General features: G+C 38.4%; 1 long non-coding RNA gene across 1 annotated transcript; it reads right to left on the bottom strand.

The window, feature by feature from the left end:
* Positions 712 to 5,135, bottom strand: LOC106504203. The gene is made up of 2 exons (XR_002339307.1): positions 4,544 to 5,135; positions 712 to 1,254 (listed from the first exon to the last, which is right to left on the bottom strand). It is a non-coding gene; the product is annotated as an uncharacterized LOC106504203 (long non-coding RNA).

Here is a 9,684-nt window from a genome sequence, read left to right as displayed (position 1 = left end):
TGATTCTGTACTAGCAGGAAAAAAAAAAAACCCTCTGGGACAGGGATGGCAAAGAGAACTATTATTAGATATGCTTGGGAGGACAGTTGTGGGAGGAGAACCTATAAGATGAAGAGCAAAAGGCACTTGAACCAGGTGGGGAGGGCGGAATTCCAGCTTGTATACCTTTTCCTGAAGCCAGTGTTGGAACTCATTACCTTAAGCTATCTAAGCACTGAAAAGTACAAGCTATTTAGGTATTTCATGGCTTTTACAGGGAACTCTGAATTTCAGTCCCTGGTGCTGAGTTCCCTGGGGATACAAACAGAACTTTCTCAGTGAAAGGCTGGCATGTTAGAAATTCATTCCTGCTTCTTTTCCTTCGACTCTCTCCTGGACATGGGGCTAGGGTGAGATAGGCTTTATTATTTATGCTATAATGCAGAAGATTTACTGTGGGAATTTAAATTCTACTGTGTATTTTAAAAATGATTATAAAAAGGCATTCAGGTACAGCAGGCCTTGTGCTTCTTTTATAAAGGTTTAAGCAAATAAGCAAACAAATGACTGGCCTGTTGTTATTGAATCCAAGTCCCCAAGGCCCAATACTTCCTCTGAATACATACATATGAGCTCCTGGCTTTCGTGGGAGTCATGACTCACAGCTGAGGGCAGAACTTGGCCCTTTGAATTCCTGCCACAGGGCTTTCAAAAAGAAAGAAAGAACGTGAATAAAGAGGGAAACAACTCTTGAATTTTATTCACGGCTAAGTTATCGGGGTCTCTAGTTCCTCGCATCTGCTCAGTCATCCAGCCCAAGAAGGCACTTCTTGTCTATCTCCATCCCAGTGGAACTCATACTGTTGAAAGTTTACATCTGAAGAAGCAGATGATTTAGCAAACACCTTCCCACAGATATTTTTAAGATACTTGCCTCTTTCTTGATGAGTAAAGTTTTCTTTCCAATTGCTCTCCTTTTTGTCAGAGTGCCAGTTCCACTTCCAGTATTGTTCTGCTTAGGTTGCTGGGAGGCAAGTGAGAGGCAGGGGAAATACAGTCCTGGGAGAGGAAGGAGGGGTCAGGGGGCCAAGAAAGCCTGGGGAGCCTGACCTGGGGAGAAGATAGACTCAGGCGACCTGGAGGAAAAGATAAAAGTGGAGGGAGAGATAAAATAAGAGCATTCAGGAGGAGGGATTAGAAGATAAGGAGTTCAAGGGAGAAAAATGAATAGAGGAAAACAAGAGGGAAAGGGTATACAGATGACCAGAGCAAGTACTGAAAAAAGAAAATACCCTCATTTTAGCAAAAGTGTTATAAGATCTGTTTCCCCTCTCACTTTTCTCTTGAGCACTTTTTTATTGACTCTTATTTGGCAATGTTAAAAATGCCAAAAAATACAGACATCAGCTTCATTTTTTTTCTAGGGCAAAATAGTTTATTGACCATGTTTGTTCTAGTAATATGTCGAAGAGGGATTAAGTACGAGGAATGTGTTAAAAATTAATTTTTGTTTTCATTAAAGTTTGACCAATTTTACGTAACCAATTATAACTAAACCCAGAGTTTTGTAATCAAGAAAATAATATTGTTTCATGCATTAAATTTTCAAGATTTAGGTACTCATATTTAACAAAAATAGGCATTCTTTCTCAAAATAACCTCATCAAAATACATTTTATCTATTCATCCAACTAATATTTATTCTTTGTTCTAAGTATTGAAAATATGAAGTAGGAACAGAATCAAGAGATTTACAGTTTAGTAGGATGAGAAAGATCAATCAGTAATTACACTACACCCTAACAAATATCAAGAAAAAGCCTATGTGAGCACAGACTGGGGATAAGGTCACATGAGAGTTGGTACTGGGATGGTTTCCTGGAGGAGATGGTGATCGAGGTAGATACATAAGAATGATGAAAGTCAGTGTTACGGAAAGAAGGTAAAGCAGGGAAAAGTAAAGGAAGATGAGACCTGGTATTCCAAGAAGAAAAATTGGGTGTATAAACATAGGGAGAATGAGTTGGAAGAGATAAAGCTGAGAGATAAACAGGACAAAATTAAGAAGGGTTTTTGGTATGAAGCAAAGGTATTTGGAACTCACTCAATTCTGAATGGATCAGCAAGAGACCACTGAAAAAATTAGACATCCTATTGATTTGAGCAGGTGTACATTTTAGAAAGTTCTTGTGAGTCACAATGAATCAAAAAGGGTTAGACCACAGGCAACGATTCCAGTCAGGAGATGGTTGCATAATTCTGGAACATGATGGTTTGTTTAGTGTGTTACCGTAGAGATAAAAATATGTAAAAGAATTTGAATATGTTTAAGAGTTAGAACTGACTAAGATTGGAGACCGATTGAATGTTAGGAATGAGAAATGATGGGAAGTCAAAGATGACATGATTTTATAATGTATATTGCCTTGTACCTACATTAAATATTATTTCTAGAAAGACACAATACAGTGAGAGTTTTTTCTCTTGGTAGTGACAGTAAGAATGGGTCAAAGGTTCCAAGTTTTCCGGACTGGGCATCTGGGCAGATGGCAGTATATCCATCAAATTTAAATGGAATTTAAAAAGTAGAATTCAAAAAATATGAACCTAAGGAGGAGGTGCAAGTGTTAGAGGAAGCTATTTCTAAGGCCAGTGAATAGGAAAGAGACTAGGTTAAGGATAATAGAGTCAAAGGATGGAGTTCCAGGAAGACAAGATGTGAGGGCCTTAGAGAGAGAAAAGCTGCTGAAGGAGGCTGAGAGGTGAACTGAGAGCTGAGAGAAAAGCCCGGGGAAATGCCCTCACAAAAAGAAAGGAAGCAGGTTCCAGAAGGACACGCTGGTGAATAGTGGCTCATGCCGCAGACCGGTCACATAAAATGATGACAGAAAAGCACCCAGTGGAGTGGTTATAAAGTTAAGGACAGGAGTGTAGACTCACCTTTCACAAAGCTTCCCTTGTGGAAGACTGAGAGGTGATGTAGGCAAGGATTTCTCATTATCGTCATTGTCATGACCACTATTATGATGATGAAAGACACTTAAGCATGTTCCTATGAAAAGAGTAAGTAAGGTGGGAGGGACCAGAGATGCAGGTAAAGGAGAGAATGATGGATGGAAAAAAGATCCTGGGAATGGAGGAGAGGGTGATATGTACTTTATCAATGTCCTGTGCAACACTAGGGGCACAATTCATGCTGTGTTCTGTGAGTAATAAATGTGAAGTTAGCTAACTGGAGCACAATTCTAGGAGGTGCTATTTATAAAAATACAATACAAATGGTGCCTCCAGAGTTGTGTATGGCTGGCAACTCTGGTAATGCGAAGCATGCACGAGAGGGTTGTCCATTTCACCTTTATACCCCTGTCTGAGTGACAGTTAAACTGCATCTAACCCACTGAAACTCTCGACACTGAAATCAAGGGAAACGCTTAGGTACTCACACTATTTGACAAGCACAGTCGACAAGGAAGTATAGCTAAGTGTTCTGTCTTGCCAACACGATTATCTTCTAATACCATTCCACACACATTTATTGAACCCTAATGCCTCGCTCAGTAGTATGCTAGACTTTGAGACTGCAAAAAGATGCTAAACTATCAGTAGCCTCAAACTATTATAACCTGGCTTAAAAGACAAAATGAATCTACTCACTCAAAACTGTTCGGAGATACTGCAAAATAATGTGTGAGTGAAACAAATGCTAAAGGTTAAAAGAGTTTCATTTAACCAAGAGAAAAGGAAATTTAAGATCATCTTGTTTAGTAGTTTTCAAACTGTGCTTCCTGGAACCCTGGGGCTTCGTGGCGATGCTTCAGGAGTTTCACAAAGAATGATGCATTCTCTGCCAAACACTGAAGATTTAAATTACTCCTGGAGGTTCACCATGGCAAAGTTTGTAATAACAAAAAATGAGAAACAATCTAAATGTCTTTCAATAGGGGTCTAAGTAAATTATGGTGCCTTCATACAATGGCATACTAAATAGCTGTTTTTAAAGGAAAAAATAAATCTGTATGTATGGTTAGAGAAAGATCTTCAAGATCTATGATTAAGTGGAAAATGCAAGTTACAGAAAAATATGCCCAGTATAATCTTATTTGTGTTAAAAAAAGAGAGGTGTGTATGGACATGAATGTATGTGTGTGTAACTTGTATATACATTAAATATTATTTCTGGAATGAGATGTATTGGGAGATTTATCTTTTGGTAGTGAGACTGGGAATGGTATTGGAAGGAAATGGAAAATTATTGATCTAGCCCAACCTCTTTATTTTATTGATAGAAAACCAAGATTGAGGGATACCATGACTTACTCTAAGTCATACAGGTAGCATTACTCAGAAACTTAAAACACAAACCCTATCTCTTGATCTGTTATTTGCTACTCTTCATACCACAGGAAAAGATAACTATGGACAGGAATCATTTACAGAAGCACCCAGTCTTTCTCACCTCCATTTCTTACATTTCCCCTCTTTCTCTACCACAAATCGTCTCTCTTCATTTCCTATCCTCTACACACAGCTTTTCTCTTTATCTAATATGTACAGTTGCACTCACCAAGCAGTGGTCCTCAAAGTGTCTATGAATTGTTGTTCTAAACAGGATTTTAGTCTTTGAAGGACAGGTCTGTCCTCACTTTGGGCAATGGGGCAGCCGCTGGGACACATGTTTAGTGTGCATTGGTTCAACTGAAATGCCCACTAAGTTCACAGATTTCCTGGGCGACAGTGACGCCATGCCTAAAGTAGGAAATGCCTCTGGGTAGGACTTTGCTCTGTCCTCACTTAATATGGGAAGTTACCTAAATTGCAGGACTCTTTTGTGCCTCAGCTTCCACATTTGTAAAGAGGGATATTACTAAGCCTCTTGCCTCACTCTGTGAGAATATACTGGCACAGTGGACATAAAGGCTGTAAACAGCTCTTGTCATCTTCGTGGGGAATAGTGCATTTTGGTGTAGTCAGAATCCACGTTCAGTTCCTGATTTGTGTGTCTTTACGCAAGCTATGTACTTTGGCCTCTGCGATGATCAATATCTTTGTCTGTTAAATGAGAGTAACAACACCTAACTCTTGGAGTTATTTCCAGGAATAAATGAGATAGTGAATACCAAGGGCGTAGCCCAGTGTTGGACACGTGAAACAAATAAATTTAACTTTTACCATTTCATTTTTGTTACTTTTTTTTTTTTTTTTTGTCATTTTAGGGCTGCATCCGAGGTATATGGGTTTCCCAGGCTAGGGGTCTAATTGGAGCTGTGGCCACCAGCATACAGCAGAGCCACAGCAATGCAGAATCCAAGCCGCGTCTGTGACCTACACCACAGCTCACGGCAATGTCGGATCCTTAACCCACTGAACGAGGCAAGGGTTGCTAGTTGGGTACGTTAACTGCTGAGCCATGATGGGAATTCCTCATTTTTGTTACATTTTAAAATATAATGTTATTTGGTGTCTGTTCAAGTCTACTGGTAGCAGGTGACTTCATCGCTTTCTCATTTTAGAGTCATCAATATTATTTCAGATTCTGCTTTGAATATCAAGCACACCAAGAAATCTATTTTATGTCAAGAAATTAAGCTAGTACTTCTTTTCATTTATATAAATATTTTAAAATTAAGCAACTATTATGTGCAAGGCTTCAAGTTAGGTACTAGGAATACAGGGATGAAAATGATACAGTCTCTGCACTCAACAAGCTTTGATTCCAGTGGGTTCCCTGTCATTCCCAATCTCAAGCGATGGTCCCTGGCCCAGGCACAACTAATGGTATTCATTGTAAAGGCATAAGCAATGGCAGCAGGCCACAGAGGTGGAATGAACAATATAACTCAGATGTTCTCAGACTTTTTAGTCTCAGGATCCTTTTACATTCTTAAAAAAACTATTGAGGATCCTGGGAACAAGCTTTTTAAAATAAAGGTTATAGTTGGGAAAAGTGGACAGCCACATGCAAAAGAATGAAATAGGACAACAATCTTATACCATTCACAAAAAACTAACTAAAATAAAGACTCGAAACTGTAAAATTCCAAGAAGAAAATGGCACATAAACTACTTGTTGTTATTCTCATTTAACAGACAAAGATATTGATCATTGCAATGATAACAGTCTTGGCAATGAGTTCTTTTTTTAAAATTCGATACCAAAAGCAAAGGCAACAGAAGTGAAAATAAATAAATGGGGCTACATCAAACTAAAATGCTTCTGTGCAGCAAAGAAAGTCATCAACAGAGTGAAAAGGAGTCTGTGGAGTGGGAGAAAATATTTGAAAATCATATATCTGATAAAGGGTTTAATATCCAAAATATATAAAGACTCATATACTCCTATGACAGAAAACAAAACAAAACAAAACAAAAACCCCACACAATACAATTAAAAACGAACAGAGAAATTGAATAGACATTTTTCCAGAGAGGACATACAAATTGTCAATAGGTACATGCAAAGGTGCTCAACATCACTAATCATTAGAGAAATGCAAATCAAAACCACAATGAGATGTAATGCCATACCTATTAGAATGTCTGTCATCAAAAGGACAAAAGATAAATATTGGTGAGAACTGGAGAAAAAGGAACACTTGTGCACTGCCAGTAGGAATACAAATTGGTGCAGCCATTATGGAAAACAGAATGGAAGTTCCTCAAAAAATTAAAAATAGAACTACTCTGATTCAGCAATTCCCCTTCTGGGTATATATCTAAAGGAAATGAAAACAGGATATTGAAGAGAAATCTCCACTACCATATTCACGGGAGCATTAAGATAGAGAAACAACAATCAATGGATGAGTGGATAAAGATGTGCTATATATAGACATAGGTATTGATGTAGATATCTAGCCATGAAAAAGAATGAAATCCTACTATTTGATACAACATAGATAGACATCAAGGGCATTATACTAAGTGAAATACTGCATGGAATAACTTATATGTGGAATATAAATAAAAAAATCAAACTCATAGAAAGAGACAGTAGAAAAATGATTTGAGGGGCTGGAAGGTAGGGGAAATAGGGAGAGATCGGTTAAGTGGTACAAACTTTTAGCTATAAAATGAAGAATGTCTGAGGATCTAATGTAAAAAATAGTGACTATAGTTGATAACATTGCATTGTATAACTGAAATATCTAAGACACTAGAATTTAAATGTACCCACCAAAAAAGAAAAAAAAGAAAAGAAAAGGATAAATACATGAGGCGATAGAAATGCGTTTTTCGTTTTGTTTTATTTTGTTTTGTTTTTTGCCTTTTCTAGGGCTGCACCCGTGGCATATGGAGGTTCCCAGGCTAGGGGTCTAATCAGAGCTGTAGCCACCAGCCTAGGCCAGAGCCACAGCAACTCGGGATCTGAGCCGAATCTGCAATCTACACCACAGCTCACGGTAACGCCAGATCCTTAACCCATTGAGTAAGGCCAGGGATCGAACCTGCAACCTCATGGTTCCTAGTCGATTCGTTAACCCCTGAGCAACAACGGGAACTCCGAGGCAACAGGAATGTTATTTAACTAGATGGGAGGAATCCTTTTACAATGTATGTAAGTATCAAATGCTCACAATGGCACTTTAAATATCTTACAATTTTATCTCTCAATTATAACTCAGTAAAAATCAAATAAAGTAAAAGATGGTTTGTAGTTATTGCTATTAATTGTATTATAAATTAAAGCAGAGATGTCATGTATATTTATTTTGTTATTCAAAATAACATCTATGAAATATTATTTATATTAACATTATATTAAATAAACATTAAAAATTAATTTATTAAAAATAAGAAACTAAGGACATGTTAACATAAATAACATGTTTTTGAAAAATGATTTTATAGTTGTGGTATAGAAAAGATGATTGCTTATTGAGTTTGATTTATCTTTAGAGAAGGAGAAAGTGATAAAATGAGTTATTCCATGATGGTGAATAGTAGTCGTCCAAGGATGCCTGTCCATGACATGTGATTCAGTCATACATATACGCATCCAGATGTCTATGTGGCTTACGTTTTAAGGCCATAAATCTTATCCCAGTCTCACGCTCCCCTTTTTTTCTCTGTCCTCGAGAATTTCCTGTTCAAGGGTGTTCCTAAGCGATGAAGGTTGTATGTTGTGCAATGGAGACAGAAATGCTTGGAAATTCTGACGTTTGGGTTTTCCAGCCAAAGACGTTGGACAGGACGTTATTAGGAGCCACAAAAGTAGCCTTGAGACAGACAGGGCATAGCCTCAGCACCATGCAGGAAGAGAGAGGGAATTAACTTCCTAAACCACCACTTTCATTAAAAGCTGGTCAACAACTAAATCCAAACATTATATTACCACCCTTGCTTCTTGTAGGTTAGTCTTACTTAGCTCAAAACACTGTGAGTTCCCTGCATCTGAACATTTTTCTTATAATTCTGTTCTCTCCTTTTCTCTTGCTCAGTGTTGTACATCTAGCAAGTCTAAAATTTCCCAAGCTAAAGCCATCACCTCCTTTCTGAAATCTGTTTTATTCTCTGTTTCCCAGTGTCTATGTAGTGTAGCATCATTTTCCCATCTATCAAGGATAGAGAATGCAGTCATCTTTGACTTTTTTCCTCCACCTATCTGCTAATTCTAATTTTACAAAAAGTCTGGATTCAGTGAGGTACAAACATTCAATGATTTTGCAGTTCCTTAGTTACCGTTTTCAGCACTGTGTTTTAGCACATTTCCTTCTCTGTGCCTTAAAACATATTCAGCTCATCACTGACCTTTTGGTTACTTTCTGTAGCCCAGACTTAACTTGAACGTCTAGTCCAGGTCAAATCAAACCTTTGCTTTTGTTTCCAATTCAGAACATGTCACTTATCCAGCTGATCAAGCTTGTCCCACATCTGGAGTGACACCAGCTGGGAGGCTGGTCCCAAGGTTGGGGGCCTCTGACCACAACTGCCCAGTGGAATCAGGATTTTGGTGACTCAGGGATGGATGTGTGTCTCCTCTTCTTCCCTTTCCATGTGGAAATTTTTAATGAGGTTATCCTGCTCTGGTTTCATCACTGTATATTGGGTGTGTAGGGGAAAAATAAATTATTATTTAATTTATATGTCTCTGGATCAAAAATGAACACTATCCAGACCTGATATACAGAGTATCACAAGATCCTGAACTTTGAGCCTAGACCCATAAATAGATAGGAATTTTGGATAGTCTCTCCCAGGGACAGGGTAGATACGGGGTACAAAAAGAAGGTGTTATGAAATCAGGAGGGCAGAAGGTGATAGACTATATTCTTGTTCTCAATATTTGCTGCTCCTCCCTAAAAGGAGCTACACATCTGTGCTCAAAGACCTCAGATTTGCCCATGTGACTTAGTTTGGTCAACAAAATAAGGGCAGATGTCATATGTGCCACTTGTAAGCAGAAGAACAGTAGTATCTAAAATAGGGAGAGTTCCTTCAACACAGCCCCCAGAATGAAGAGAATTTGCTGCAGGCCCCAGCAGACCTGCAGCCCATGTGTAATGTGAACCAGAAACAGATTTGGTGTTATAAGCTACCAACACACGGGGGCTGTTTGTTACCACTGTCCACCTGGCCTAAGCTCGCTAGGCTTAACTTGCTTATTAAACCATTAAATGGCTTTCCAGCCTTATGTTTCCTCTCCTCCTCAGCTCTTGCTTATCCAAGGCCGCTTAGTTGAAACTAGATGGACTTTGCTTTCAACCC

The sequence above is a fragment of the Sus scrofa genome, chromosome 15 (genome assembly GCF_000003025.6).
Source record: "Sus scrofa isolate TJ Tabasco breed Duroc chromosome 15, Sscrofa11.1, whole genome shotgun sequence".
Classification (NCBI taxonomy): domain Eukaryota; kingdom Metazoa; phylum Chordata; class Mammalia; order Artiodactyla; family Suidae; genus Sus; species Sus scrofa.
The sequence above is the reverse complement of the archived record's forward strand: the minus strand, read 5'-3'. Positions and strand labels throughout refer to the sequence as shown.